We start from the raw sequence: 13,131 nt of genomic DNA on the forward strand, positions 1-13,131 counted from the left end.
TTAACCCCTAAAGCTAAGTCTAACCCTAACTCTAACACCCCCCTAAGTTAAATATAATTTAAATCTAACGAAATTAATTAACTCTTATTAAATAAATTATTCCTATTTAAAGCTAAATACTTACCTGTAAAATACATCCTAATATAGCTACAATATAAATTATAATTATATTATAGCTATTTTAGGATTTATATTTATTTTACAGGCAACTTGGTAATTATTTTAACCAGGTACAATAGCTATTTAATAGTTACCTAGTTAAAATAATAACAAATTTACCTGTAAAATAAATCCTAACCTAAGATATAATTAAACCTAACACTACCCTATCAATAAATTAATTAAATAAACTACCTACAATTACCTACAATTAACCTAACACTACACTATCAATAAATTAATTAAACACAATTCCTACAAATAAATACAATTAAATAAACTAGCTAAAGTACAAAAAATAAAAAAGAACTAAGTTACAAAAAATAAAAAAATATTTACAAACATAAGAAAAATATTACAACAATTTTAAACTAATTACACCTACTCTAAGCCCCCTAATAAAATAACAAAGCCCCCCAAAATAAAAAATTCCCTACCCTATTCTAAATTAAAAAAGGTAAAAGCTCTTTTACCTTACCAGCCCTGAACAGGGCCCTTTGCGGGGCATGCCCCAAGAATTTCAGCTCTTTTGCCTGTAAAAAAAAAACATACAATACCCCCCCCCAACATTACAACCCACCACCCACATACCCCTAATCTAACCCAAACCCCCCTTAAATAAACCTAACACTAAGCCCCTGAAGATCTTCCTACCTTGTCTTCACTATCCAGGTTCACCGATCCGTCCTGAAGAGCTCCTCCGATGTCCTGATCCAAGCCCAAGCGGGGGGCTGAAGAGGTCCATGATCCGGTCAAAGTCTTCATCCAAGCGGGGCAGAAGAGGATCTTCCATCCGATTGAAGTCTTCATCCAAGCAGCATCCATCCGGAGCGAAGCGGCAGGATCCTGAAGACCTCCAGCGCGGAACATCCATCCGGCCCGACGACTGAACGACGAATGACTGTTCCTTTAAGGGACGTCATCCAAGATGGCGTACCTCGAATTCCGATTGGCTGATAGGATTCTATCAGCCAATCGGAATTAAGGTAGGAATTTTCTGATTGGCTGATGGAATCAGCCAATCAGAATCAAGTTCAATCCGATTGGCTGATCCGATCAGCCAATCAGATTGAGCTTGCATTCTATTGGCTGATTGGAACAGCCAATAGAATGCGAGCTCAATCTGATTGGCTGATTGGATCAGCCAATCGGATTGAACTTGATTCTGATTGGCTGATTCCATCAGCCAATCAGAAAATTCCTACCTTAATTCCGATTGGCTGATAGAATCCTATCAGCCAATCGGAATTCGAGGGACGCCATCTTGGATGACGTCCCTTAAAGGAACAGTCATTCGTCGTTCAGTCGTCGGGCCGGATGGATGTTCCGCGCTGGAGGTCTTCAGGATCCTGCCGCTTCGCTCCGGATGGATGCTGCTTGGATGAAGACTTCAATCGGATGGAAGATCCTCTTCTGCCCCGCTTGGATGAAGACTTTGACCGGATCATGGACCTCTTCAGCCCCCCGCTTGGGCTTGGATCAGGACATCGGAGGAGCTCTTCAGGACGGATCGGTGAACCTGGATGGTGAAGACAAGGTAGGAAGATCTTCAGGGGCTTAGTGTTAGGTTTATTTAAGGGGGGTTTGGGTTAGATTAGGGGTATGTGGGTGGTGGGTTGTAATTTTGGGGGGGTGGGTATTGTATGTTTTTTTTTACAGGCAAAAGAGCTGAAATTCTTGGGGCATGCCCCGCAAAGGGCCCTGTTCAGGGCTGGTAAGGTAAAAGAGCTTTTACCTTTTTTAATTTAGAATAGGGTAGGGAATTTTTTATTTTGGGGGTCTTTGTTATTTTATTAGGGGGCTTAGAGTAGGTGTAATTAGTTTAAAATTGTTGTAATATTTTTCTTATGTTTGTAAATATTTTTTTATTTTTTGTAACTTAGTTCTTTTTTATTTTTTGTACTTTAGCTAGTTTATGTAATTGTATTTATTTGTAGCAATTGTGTTTAATTAATTTATTGATAGTGTAGTGTTAGGTTAATTGTAGGTAATTGTAGGTAGTTTATTTAATTAATTTATTGATAGGGTAGTGTTAGGTTTAATTATATCTTAGGTTAGGATTTATTTTACAGGTAAATTTGTTATTATTTTAACTAGGTAACTATTAAATAGCTATTGTACCTGGTTAAAATAATTACCAAGTTGCCTGTAAAATAAATATAAATCCTAAAATAGCTATAATATAATTATAATTTATATTGTAGCTATATTAGGATGTATTTTACAGGTAAGTATTTAGCTTTAAATAGGAATAATTTATTTAATAAGAGTTAATTTATTTAGTTAGATTTAAATTATATTTAACTTAGGGGGGTGTTAGGGTTAGACTTAGCTTTAGGGGTTAATCCATTTATTATAGTAGCGGTGAGCTCCGGTCGTCAGATTAGGGGTTAATAATTGAAGTTAGGTGTCAGCGATGTTAGGGAGGGCAGATTAGGGGTTAATACTATTTATTATAGGGTTAGTGAGGCGGATTAGGGGTTAATAACTTTATTATAGTAGCGCTCAGGTCCGCTCGGCAGATTAGGGGTTAATAAGTGTAGGCAGGTGTCGGCTACGTTGTGGGGGGCAGATTAGGGGTTAATAAATATAATATAGGGGTCGGCGATGTTAGGGCAGCAGATTAGGGGTACATAGGGATAACGTAGGTTGCGGCGGTTTACGGAGCGGCAGATTAGGGGTTAAAAATCATATGCAGGGGTCAGCGATAGCGGGGTCGGCAGATTAGGGGTTAATAAGTGTAAGGTTAGGGGTGTTTAGACTCGGGGTACATGTTAGAGTGTTAGGTGCAGACGTAGGAAGTGTTTCCCCATAGGAAACAATGGGGCTGCGTTAGGAGCTGAACGCTGCTTTTTTGCAGGTGTTAGGTTTTTTTTTTCAGCTCAAACAGCCCCATTGTTTCCTATGGGGATATCGTGCACGAGCACGTTTTTGAGGCTGGCCGCGTCCGTAAGTAACTCTGGTATCGAGAGTTGCATTTGCGGTAAAAATGCTCTACGCTCCTTTTTTGGAGCCTAACGCAGCATTTGTTTGAACTCTCGATACCAGAGTTAAATTTATGGTGCGGCCAGAAAAAAGCCTGCGGAGCGTTAACAGCCCTTCTACCGCCGAACTCCAAATCTAGGCCTTAGTGCAGGAACGCCGTTCCCATGCATTTCCGCTGAACTTGACCCCTGCATTGGGTTCTATTACATGATTTACAGCCCTAAAATTTAAAGCATCCACAAAAAATAAGGATCAAAAATTATTAGACGATTACTGTAAAGAAGCATTATGGTAAAAAAAATACATTAAAATATGAAATAAAATCATTGTGTAGACAAGCCAATGTAGTAACAGCACTATTAGCACAGCATGCCTTGCTAAAAAAAAAGAGCAGAAAATAAAAATGTCATGAAAGTAGGTTCTACAATAATGTGGAATCATTTTAATTCCCTGTGAATATTTCTGAGCTAAGCATGGACATAATTTATCAAAGGGACATTAAACACTAAATGGATTTCATGCACCTCCCTGAAATTATGGGTGCTGCCATGTTGGAACTTAAGCTACACTGCAGGTATCTGAAAAGAGTGAATGTATTTGGCGTTTTATGTCCCTTTAAATGGATGTAACACTCCAAACTACTTCACATTAAGACTTAAAGTGTCAGTAAACCTCAAAAATAATGTTATATAATTCTGCACAGAATTATATAACATTATTTTTGAGGTTTACTGTCCCTTTAATCATGCCTGGGTTGATACAAAACCATTAAACATGCATCATTTCTTAGTAAGGTGAGTAAATCATTATTACACCAGATCACGTTCTAAGAATAGATGACAAAATAACACATACTATATAGAAACACTGTAACCATGCTTGGCAAACATCTAAAAATGTAGTAACCTAGACAAGACCAGGAAATATTGTGTAAGAAATCATTACCTGCTGCTTCTCTATTAAAGTGATATGAAACCCAAAAATTGCCTGTCATGATTCATACAGAGCATAATTTTACACAACTTTCCATTTTAATTCTATTATCTAGATCGCTTTCATTTCTTGGTATCATTTGTTGAAAAGCATACCTAGGTAGGCTCAGAAGCTGGGAGCTAGCTTCTGATTAGTAGCTGTAAATATATGCCTTTTGTCACTGGCTTAACGAGTGTGTTCATCTAACTCCTAGTAGTGCATTGATGCTTCTCCAATAAATGATACTAAGAGAATGAAACAAAAATGATAAAAAAATTAAATTGGAAAGTTGCTTATAGATGTATACTCTATCTGAATCATGATTCATGGGTTTAATGTCCCTTTAAATATTGTAAAACACAGGTCCATCTCATTGCTAGTGGTTATTGTCTTCTTACAGAATTTTAATGCCACTGTTAAAATATTTGTTAAAATCTGCAATCCTCTTAATGATTATTCCTGGTGTATAAACTGGACACATTCACAAGTCTATTACTGTAAAACAAATTGTGTTTATTCACACAATTATATATATATATCCCTGGACATATGACAATAAGGTTCTCAGTCCTGTTTTCAGCTCATGATAAATGTGTTGGGTTGATTTTTCAGGTTTAATCAGCATATCACTTTATCCTTGATAAGAGTCATAGGCCTAGATTTGGAGTTCGGCGGTAAAAGGGCTGTTAACGCTCCGCGGGCTTTTTTCTGGCCGCACCATAAATTTAACTCTGGTATCGAGAGTTAAAACAAATGCTGCGTTAGGCTCCAAAAAAGGAGCGTAGAGCATTTTTACCGCAAAAGCAACTCTCGATACCAGAGTTGCTTACGGACGCGGCCGGCCTCAAAAACGTGCTCGTGCACGATTCTCCCATAGGAAACAATGGGACTGTTTGAGCTGAAAAAAAACCTAACACCTGCAAAAAAGCAGCGTTCAGCTCCTAACGCAGCCCCATTGTTTCCTATGGGGGAACACTTCCTACGTCTGCACCTAACACCCTAACATGTACCCCGAGTCTAAACACCCCTAATCTTACACTTATTAACCCCTAATCTGCCGCCCCCGCTATCGCTGACCCCTGCATATTTTTTTTAACCCCTAATCTGCCGCTCCGTAAAACGCCGCCACCTACGTTATCCCTATGTACCCCTAATCTGCTGCCCTAACATCGCCGACCCCTATGTTATATTTATTAACCCCTAATCTGCCCCCCACAACGTCGCCGACACCTACCTACACTTATTAACCCCTAATCTGCCGAGCGGACCTGAGCGCTACTATAATAAAGTTATTAACCCCTAATCCGCCTCACTAACCCTATCATAAATAGTATTAACCCCTAATCTGCCCTCCCTAACATCGCCGACACCTACCTTCAATTATTAACCCCTAAACTTCCGATCGGAGCTCACCGCTATTCTAATAAATGGATTAACCCCTAAAGCTAAGTCTAACCCTAACACTAACACCCCCCTAAGTTAAATATAATTTTTATCTAACGAAATAAATTAACTCTTATTAAATAACTTATTCCTATTTAAAGCTAAATACTTACCTGTAAAATAAATCCTAATATAGCTACAATATAAATTATAATTATATTATAGCTATTTTAGGATTAATATTTATTTTACAGGCAACTTTGTAATTATTTTAACCAGGTACAATAGCTATTAAATAGTTAATAACTATTTAATAGTTACCTAGTTAAAATAATAACAAATTTACCTGTAAAATAAATCCTAACCTAAGTTATAATTAAACCTAACACTACCCTATCAATAAAATAATTAAATAAACTACCTACAATTACCTACAATTAACCTAACACTACACTATCAATAAATAAATTAAACACAATTGCTACAAATAAATACAATTAAATAAACTAGCTAAAGTACAAAAAATAAAAAAGAACTAAGTTACAGAAAATAAAAAAATATTTACAAACATAAGAAAAATATTACAACAATTTTAAACTAATTACACCTACTCTAAGCCCCCTAATAAAATAACAAAGCCCCCCAAAATAAAAAATTCCCTACCCTATTCTAAATTAAAAAAGTTACAAGCTCTTTTACCTTACCAGCCCTGAACAGGGCCCTTTGCGGGGCATGCCCCAAGAATTTCAGCTCTTTTGCCTGTAAAAGAATAAATACAATACCCCCCCCCCCAACATTACAACCCACCACCCACATACCCCTAATCTAACCCAAACCCCCCTTAAATAAACCTAACACTAAGCCCCTGAAGATCTTCCTACCTTGTCTTCACCATCCAGGTATCACCGATCCGTCCTGGCTCCAAGATCTTCATCCAACCCAAGCGGGGGTTGGCGATCCATAATCCGGTGCTCCAAAGTCTTCCTCCTATCCAGCAAGAAGAGGACATCCGGACCGGCAAACATCTTCTCCAAGCGGCATCTTCGATCTTCTTCCATCCGGTGCGGAGCGGGTCCATCTTGAAGCAGGCGACGCGGATCCATCCTCTTCTTCCGATGTCTCCCGACTAATGACGGTTCCTTTAAGGGACGTCATCCAAGATGGCGTCCCTCGAATTCCGATTGGCTGATAGGATTCTATCAGCCAATCGGAATTAAGGTAGGAATTTTCTGATTGGCTGATGGAATCAGCCAATCAGAATCAAGTTCAATCCGATTGGCCGATCCCATCAGCCAATCAGATTGAGCTTGCATTCTATTGGCTGATTGGAACAGCCAATAGAATGCGAGCTCAATCTGATTGGCTGATTGGATCAGCCAATCGGATTGAACTTGATTCTGATTGGCTGATTCCATCAGCCAATCAGAAAATTCCTACCTTAATTCCGATTGGCTGATAGAATCCTATCAGCCAATCGGAATTCGAGGGACGCCATCTTGGATGACGTCCCTTAAAGGAACCGTCATTAGTCGGGAGACATCGGAAGAAGAGGATGGATCCGCGTCGCCTGCTTCAAGATGGACCCGCTCCGCACCGGATGGAAGAAGATCGAAGATGCCGCTTGGAGAAGATGTTTGCCGGTCCGGATGTCCTCTTCTTGCTGGATAGGAGGAAGACTTTGGAGCACCGGATTATGGATCGCCAACCCCCGCTTGGGTTGGATGAAGATCTTGGAGCCAGGACGGATCGGTGATACCTGGATGGTGAAGACAAGGTAGGAAGATCTTCAGGGGCTTAGTGTTAGGTTTATTTAAGGGGGGTTTGGGTTAGATTAGGGGTATGTGGGTGGTGGGTTGTAATGTTGGGGGGGGGGGTATTGTATTTATTCTTTTACAGGCAAAAGAGCTGAAATTCTTGGGGCATGCCCCGCAAAGGGCCCTGTTCAGGGCTGGTAAGGTAAAAGAGCTTGTAACTTTTTTAATTTAGAATAGGGTAGGGATTTTTTTATTTTGGGGGGCTTTGTTATTTTATTAGGGGGCTTAGAGTAGGTGTAATTAGTTTAAAATTGTTGTAATATTTTTCTTATGTTTGTAAATATTTTTTTATTTTCTGTAACTTAGTTCTTTTTTATTTTTTGTACTTTAGCTAGTTTATTTAATTGTATTTATTTGTAGCAATTGTGTTTAATTTATTTATTGATAGTGTAGTGTTAGGTTAATTGTAGGTAATTGTAGGTATTTTATTTAATTATTTTATTGATAGGGTAGTGTTAGGTTTAATTATAACTTAGGTTAGGATTTATTTTACAGGTAAATTTGTTATTATTTTAACTAGGTAACTATTAAATAGTTATTAACTATTTAATAGCTATTGTACCTTGTTAAAATAATTACAAAGTTGCCTGTAAAATAAATATTAATCCTAAAATAGCTATAATATAATTATAATTTATATTGTAGCTATATTAGGATTTATTTTACAGGTAAGTATTTAGCTTTAAATAGGAATAAGTTATTTAATAAGAGTTAATTTATTTCGTTAGATAAAAATTATATTTAACTTAGGGGGGTGTTAGTGTTAGGGTTAGACTTAGCTTTAGGGGTTAATCCATTTATTAGAATAGCGGTGAGCTCCGATCGGAAGTTTAGGGGTTAATAATTGAAGGTAGGTGTCGCCGATGTTAGGGAGGGCAGATTAGGGGTTAATACTATTTATGATAGGGTTAGTGAGGCGGATTAGGGGTTAATAACTTTATTATAGTAGCGCTCAGGTCCGCTCGGCAGATTAGGGGTTAATAAGTGTAGGCAGGTGTCGGCGACGTTGAGGGGGCAGATTAGGGGTTAATAAATATAATATAGGGGTCGGCGGTGTTAGGGGCAGCAGATTAGGGGTACATAGGGATAACGTAGGTGGCGGCGATTTGCGGTCGGAAGATTAGGGGTTAATTATTGTAAGTAGCTGGCGGCGACGTTGTGGGGGGCAGGTTAGGGGTGAATAAATATAATACAGGGGTCGGCGGGGTTAGCGGCAGCAGATTAGGGGTACATAAGTATAACGTAGGTGGCGGTCGGCAGATTAGGGGTTAAAAATTTTAATCAAGTGGCGTCGGTGTGGGGGGAGCTCGGTTTAGGGGTACATAGGTAGTTTATGGGTGTTAGTGTACTTTAGGGTACAGTAGTTAAGAGCTTTATAAACCGGCGTTAGCCAGAAAGCTCTTAACTCCTGCTATTTTCAGGCGGCTGGAATTTTGTCGTTAGAGCTCTAACGCTCACTGCAGAAACGACTCTAAATACCAGCGTTAGAAAGATCCCATTGAAAAGATAGGCTACGCAAATGGCGTAGGGGGATCTGCGGTATGGAAAAGTCGCGGCTGAAAAGTGAGCGTTAGACCCTTTAATCACTGACTCCAAATACCAGCGGGCGCCCAAAACCAGCGTTAGGAGCCTCTAACGCTGGTTTTGACGGCTACCGCCGAACTCTAAATCTAGGCCTTAGGGTGTTACATTGCTAAGAGACGTGCATTCAAAGTTGGACAAATTTAAAACAACAAAAAGATCCTTTTTTTAATGGGTTCAGGACTGGCCAAGAATGCAAATTAAGCTTACATACTTACTAGTTGACACTGGAATTAAAAAGTATACATTCTGAACATTTGAGCCTAAAGACAAGAGTAACGGTGCACAAACAAATCAACTAAATATTTGTGTTTCATGCATTTGTTAATTCTTTTGGTAAAGGGGCCACTCATTGATTGTTTTTGAACAAAGGCAATACGGAAAAAAAAATTGTCCTGCTGATGGCTTGTAGCACTAGCAACTACTTTAAATTTTAGCTTCTGCCTGCTTACTCCTCTGCTGGAATGAAGACAATTCCCATATGAAATAGCATACAAATGGAGTTTCATTAAAGGGACCCTAAACACCTTCTGTTTTCATGTAATAATTATTTCTTGTAATATTTTTTTTTTGTTTTAAACGTTATTTGTTTCTCCATATTTTTATCTAGCCTCTGCTCAATTATCTTTTATTGTGAATGTTACCACTAAACCACCGCCTACTGAATGCGGTGGTAGCCGCCATGTTGTAACGCACGTTGTATGGTTTTAACATACAGACTCGATGCGCATACAAAGAAAGTAACATTTTTGCCGCTTCTATGAAGCTAGTTCTCATTAACTTTGTGAACGAGCTTCATAGATTTAGTTGTTTCACAGGCAGCCGTTTTCACTGAATGCTGACAGCTCTGTGAGATGACCGGCTTGTCAGTGATTGTTAGCCAGGGTTTTGTGTTTTTTTTTTTATTAATAATGTTTTTTATTTTTTTTAAATCCAAATCCTTTTTGTTTTTATTATAGGTGTTCCATTTTTTTTTTTCAAAAACCGTAAGTCTGCTTATTGCCGTGAGCGTGCACACATATAGACATTGCGCTCACAGCATAACTAAAAAACTACTGCTGCTATAAAGTTTGCAGCTATTACCTTCACTACTAAAGCATATCTTTTGAACCGGCCTCAGGGATCCCCCAACACGCTGTTACAGCTCAGCGACTGCTGTCTCATAAATATATTCTGTTATCTTCAACACTAAGCTGTGTCACCATTCTACCCCTCTCCTTTCTCTCCAAGCTCCCGGAATCCAGCTCAAGCCATAAATTTTTTTCTTTCCTATGCCTTTCAGAGTTTGTTTAGATTGGACCCTATTTTCAAAGGGTCTGATCATCTAAAAAAAACTCTGAAAGGCATAGGAAAGAAAAAAAATGTATGGTTTGAGCTGGATTCCGGGAGCTTGGAGAGAAAGGAGAGGGGTAGAAGGGTGACACAGCTTAGTGTTGAAGATAATTCAGAGTAAGCTATAGTTTTTAAGTCTGTTAGGTTTGGGTCTCATCGTATTTATTAAGAGAATCTCACATAATCTATCCAGCAGGACATAGACATCAGTAGCCAGGACTATGACATGTTTTGTAAAAGTTTTCAGTATAAGAATTGTTATATGAAGAACATATACATCTGGCTCCTAATTTGTGGAAGTTATTTAGGGAGAACAGTGTAATTGGTTTACTCTGCTGACTGTTGGGGGATCCCTGAGGCCGGTTAAAAAGATATGCTTTAGCAGTGAAGGTAATAGCTGCAAACTATAGCAGCAGTAGTTTTTTAGCTATGCTGTGAGCGCGGTGTCTATATGTGTGCACGCTCACAGCAATAAGCAGACTTCCGGTTTTGGCAACATCACTTTCACCCATATCTGCACAGAGCGGTCAGAAAGTCACAAATGTAAAAAAAAAATTAAAAAAATAGAACACCTATAATAAAAAAAAAAGGGGATTTGCATTTTAAAAACTGAAAAAAACATTATGAATAAAAAAAAAAACACAAAACCCTAATGACAAGTGTTTAAGGTCCCTTTAATAAAAGAATTCTGAAAGACCCCATTAATGAATTTTCAATCAAACAAAAGAAAAATCAAATATTTTATTTGTGAAGTGTCTAATTGTTAAAAGTAAAGGGACATAAAACCCAACACTTTGATTTCATGAATCAGAAATAACATACAATTTGAAACAACTTTACAATGTATTTACAGCATTAAATGTTCTTCATTTTCTTGTTGACAAACAGGAAGGTAAGTTTAGGAGTGTGCAACACTGTTTGCTATCATTTTTTTAAATGTGTATTCTACAGCATCTGAATCATGAAAGAAGAAAATGTGGGTTCCATGTCCCTTTAAAGTAAGGAAAAGAGTGTAATGCATATTTTTAGGTCTCATCATCAACAGATTACCAATATTAACATAACAAAATGTTCTGGATTGGTGTTTTCTGTATTTTTTATACAATCACAAAAGATTATGACTGCTACTACATTGCAAGTGTAAATTTCTTTTCAGTTGGCTGCTGACAAAGATTATACCATGTGGCAATTTACAAAGACATTATAGATTTTCATTCTGTACCAGCCACAAAGCAATCAGTTTCACTCAGTTCACGTTGAACTTGATTTTCAGCTTACCATATGCTGAAGTTAATGCACTTGGGTTTTTGGCTAACTCTACAGTAGAGTCAAAATTAAACTTTCATGGTTCAGATATAACGTAATTTTAAACAACTTTCCAATTTACTTCTATTATCAAATTTGCTTTGTTCTCTTGAAATCCTTTGTTAAGACTTAAACCTATGTTGGCTGATAGAAGCTCAGGAGCGTGCAGGTGTCTATAGCAGTCTATCGGCTAGATTTAGAGTTTTGTCGGTAAAGACCCGAAAAGCTAACGCCGGCTTTTTTCTGGCCGCACCATAAAAATAACTCTGGTATTCTGGTATTGAGAGTCCACATAAAGGCTGCGTTAGGCTCCAAAAAAGGAGAGTAGAGCATATTTAACGCAGCTTCAACTCTCGATACCAGAGTTGCTTACGCAAGCAGCCAGCCTCAAAAACGTGCTCGTGCACGATTCCCCCATAGAAAACAATTGGGCAGTTTGAGCTGAAAAAAAACCTAACACCTGCAAAAAAGCCGCGTTCAGCTCCTAACGCAGCCCCATTGTTTGCTATGCGGAAACACTTCCTACGTCTGCACCTAACACTCTAACATGTACCCCGAGTCTAAACACCCCTAACCTTACACTTATTAACCCCTAATCTGCTGCCCCCGCTATCGCTGACACCTGCATATTATTATTAACCCCTAATCTGCCGCTCCGTAAACCGCCGCTACTTACATTATCCCTATGTACCCCTAATCTGCTGCCCTAACATCGCCGACCCCTATATTATATTTATTAACCCCTAATCTGCCCCCCACAACGTCGCCTCCACCTGCCTACAGTTATTAACCCCTAATCTGCCGAGCGGACCTGAGCGCTACTATAATAAAGTTATTAACCCCTAATCCGCCTCACTAACCCTATAATAAATAGTATTAACCCCTAATCTGCCCTCCCTAACATCGCCGACACCTAACTTCAAGTATTAACCCCTAATCTGCCGACTGGAGCTCACCGCTATTCTAATAAATGTATTAACCCCTAAAGCTAAGCCTAACACTAACACCCCCCTAAATTAAATATAATTTACATCTAACGAAATTAATTATCTCTTATTAAATAAATTATTCCTATTTAAAGCTAAATACTTACCTGTAAAATAAATCCTAATATAGCTACAACATAAATTATAATTATATTATAGCTATTTTAGGATTAATATTTATTTTACAGGTAACTTTGTAATTATTTTAACCAGGTACAATAGCTATTAAATAGTTAAGAACTATTTAATAGTTACCTAGTTAAAATAATTACAAAATTACCTGTAAAATAAATCCTAACCTAAGTTACAATTAAACCTAACACTACACTATCATTAAATTAATTAAATAAAATACCTACAATTATCTACAATTAAACCTAACACTACACTATCAATACATTAATTAAATACAATATCTACAAATAACTACAATGAAATAAACTAACTAAAGTACAAAAAATAAAAAAGAACTAAGTTACAAAAAATAAAAAAATATTTACAAACATAAGGAAAATCTTACAACAATTTTAAACTAATTACACCTACTCTAAGCCCCCTAATAAAATAACAAAGCCCCCCAAAATAAAAAACGCCCTACCCTATTCTAAATTACT

This window comes from Bombina bombina, chromosome 3 (assembly GCF_027579735.1).
Source record: "Bombina bombina isolate aBomBom1 chromosome 3, aBomBom1.pri, whole genome shotgun sequence".
Lineage (NCBI taxonomy): Eukaryota > Metazoa > Chordata > Amphibia > Anura > Bombinatoridae > Bombina > Bombina bombina.